Source organism: Lipophrys pholis (assembly GCF_963383615.2).
Source record: "Lipophrys pholis genome assembly, chromosome: 1".
NCBI lineage: Eukaryota > Metazoa > Chordata > Actinopteri > Blenniiformes > Blenniidae > Lipophrys > Lipophrys pholis.
The window spans coordinates 17,979,484-17,982,851 of NC_137635.1; positions in this window are offsets into that span (position 1 = coordinate 17,979,484).

Genomic DNA, 3,368 nt, shown 5'->3' on the forward strand with positions numbered 1-3,368 from the left:
TGAACGGACGTGTACGGGAATAAAGTGACGGAAGATCACATGCGTGAAGTTTTATATCCCGAAACGTTTCATGCGGGCAGCAAAGATGACGACAGTGTTGACGGGTGGAGATGGGAATCCGAGGCGACTGTAGAAAAAAAGAAAAGAAAGAAAGAAAACCAAGGGTAATAAAACACGAAAGATTTTGTCTTTATTGTAAATGTTTGAGCTTCAATGGAATCTAAGATCAATCAGACCCGAGGTATTTCTTGCGCTACCCAATCGGATACGTATCCGTGTGTTGATCTACATCCGTATTTACTTACCAAAAACCGCGTACTTGGCATGACGTCACACCTTCTTCGGTGCATGCACCCGCATCTGGGGTCAGATAACGTTCAATTCTTTTATTTATGAAGCGCCAAACACAACTCAAGTCATTTCAAGGCATTTCTACATCTGAATCTAAATCTGAATTTTTACCCAGGATACCATGTTAATGTGGAAAAGAAGACTCAGGCTTGACTCGAAGTGTATTTCTTTTATTTGCAGTACATGTTTTGTTTTCTCGTGGGTTTTTTGTTTTTTTTTTACTTTTCTTAAGAGGTGGCATCATCAGATCCCAGTGCATGTTTTCTAGTAGTGCACTTCTTCGTTGGTTTGCAGGGTTGTTGTCGTTGTCGGGTTTTTTTGTTGGGTTTTTTTTTTTTCGAGACGCGCAGATCCAGGAATTCTTAAAACTACTTGCATGGCTGGATTCACTAGCAAACATTACAAACCAGCACCATACACATAATGATTTCTCGTAGGTATGCACTCACCCCCCCCCCCCCCCCCCCCACCCCACACCCAAACATCATTGTTCCCACCCAAACCCGAATCTAGAAATCCGTCGGACACGTTCCGAGTCGGAGAACTTTCCGATCTCTGCATTGGCGGCGGATTTGTTCAGCGGGTGGCATAACGTTATGACTAAATAACAAGTCACAGAAATAAAAACTGATCTCATTCTTTAAAATAAAAAAATTAAAAAAAAAAAAAAAAGAAAGAAGAAAAAAATAAAATTAAAGTATGGATTGACAGTACCAAACATTTTCTTTACCTTCAGGAGACAGCGAACAAAGGCGAGGCCCATCACATACTACTAGCACAGTTTGCTGAAGGTATTGCACATTTAGTTTAAATCCCCCCCCCCCAAAAAAAATACATATAACAATTCTCTTACTTCTAGGTGAAGTATACATAATGTACAAAACTAGAAGTCTGTTGAAACTGACAAATAGTACACTTTCAAATAAATAAATAATGGAATCTGTTATTCACACGTCTTCGATAGCCAACGCTGCAGGCGACTGCGTCAATGCAAGGACGGGCAGAAATTCAGCGCGAGGTAGTTCATCAAAGCCGACTTAAAAATCAGGATACAAACGTTCAGAGGAAAGGAATTAGGAACCAATATTCAAGCGACAACCACCTACAGAAGAAAACATAAAAATGAAAAAAAAATAAAATAAAATACTCTTCGGGCGAAGAAAATTAAGAGCACTTTTGAGAGAGAGAGAGAGAGAAAACCCAGGATTTCTGATTGAAAACTAAACTAATCTTATTCTCGTTACGTAGAATTTAGTAAAGTAAGAAAATTTATTTTCTATTCTTCGGAGTGGCACCAGCTGTTCACGCAAAATGACACTTTGCATCCGAAATATACAAATTGGTCGCAATGCAGGGAATTTTACGTTGCTAATTTTAGCATCCCAAAATATATATATATATATATATATATATATATATATATATATATATATATATCAGTATGAATGAAGCTCAGTGATACCAAATGAGTATTTAAAATTAATTATATTCAAAAAAAAATCTTAGTTTAAGTTCATTTTTTTTAATATTATGTGACTCATGCTAATGCCGACGCGCGCTGCTACCATTTCAACAGTAGCGTAGCTAAGCTACAAAGCTAAAACTCGATATCATTTACATCAACAATTACGTAGTTACCTGCCAAGCAAGTTTTCGAAGTATAAGGTTTAAGCAGCCCAAAGAAAAACGTTGTTTTTACATACATAACGAAAGTTGTGCGGCTAACAAACAATGCTAATGCGTATTTAAGTGTTACCGTCCCGTTATCAACGATTCATTTCTGTGCCAAAGCTAACGTCTGCTTGTGCTATCACAAGTTTATTTGCTAATATACTACCCGTTTACACTTAAAGAGTAATGTGAGGTAATGCGATACAGTCCGAGACCATGTTGCCTGGGAAGGTTTGAAGTACATTCAGATATATAGCGCAGAAAATTCAATTAAATAAAATTGATTAAACTGAATCAACAGCAAACCGGAATTAAGGAAAAAAGAAACAACAAATTCTTCCTAACAAAACGACTCTTTTTCTGGTGTTAATTTCTAATAATTGTAATAATTTTTTAAACTTTCAGTTCCCGTTGGTAATCGATTACTGAACAACTGGTGCCAATCCAGAGCCGGAAGCACGGGCGGAGCGGAAGCGCCGATGCTGTTTTATGAGGAGTTAGATCTGCGCCTCGCTCGGCGGATCACAGCACGGGGCCTAAAGATAAACCTCCACGCTCCGCTTTAAGCCTCCGAGGAAAAAACATCCGCCAGGAAAACCCTGTCGGGGCGTCGGGTTACGTGTTTGGACGACGATCCCACCGTTTTTTTTTTTTTTTATTCCTCTGCTGTCAGCGTCCGCAGCACGTGCCGGTGATTCACGCCGCCGGCGTGAAACTTGGCAACCCCGCCTCCTGCAGATAAACACTCGGCGGCGGCGGATCAGTTGCGTTAAGCTAATGAGTCGACACGGCCAGTAAAAGTGTCAAAACTAAAATACTGACAACGAGAGTTCCTCACGTCGATTTGCTTTTTCTCTCTTGCAATCACATTAAAAAAAAAACACACAAACAAAAAAAAAAAAACAACTGTATTTTGGTTGTTGTCACTGAAAAGAACTTTTTCCACTTTGATGAAAGACCTCAATAAAACTGCCCTCTCCTCCGAAACGACTCGGAACGCAAACACGGCGCCGCCTCGTCGACCAGCTCGCGGGTCCGAATCAAAAACAAGTAGAAAAATATACAATACATTTGTGAGAACTACAACGCCGTCATACATCATCGTTTCCACACGGAGACTACTGTTGCTATCCAGACGCCAGAAAAAAAAGAAAGAAAGAAAAAAAGAAGAAAAAAAAAAGCCTAATCGGTACACTGCCGAAGGAATGGACGACAAACAACAGGCACTTTTCCTTTCATGACGAAATCCTCTACAGTGGAGAAAAAGGGCACCATTATTGCATACAGTGATTTCTTTGTTTAGACTCTTCATTTGTGCTGCGTCTTTTTTTTTTTTTTTTTTTTTT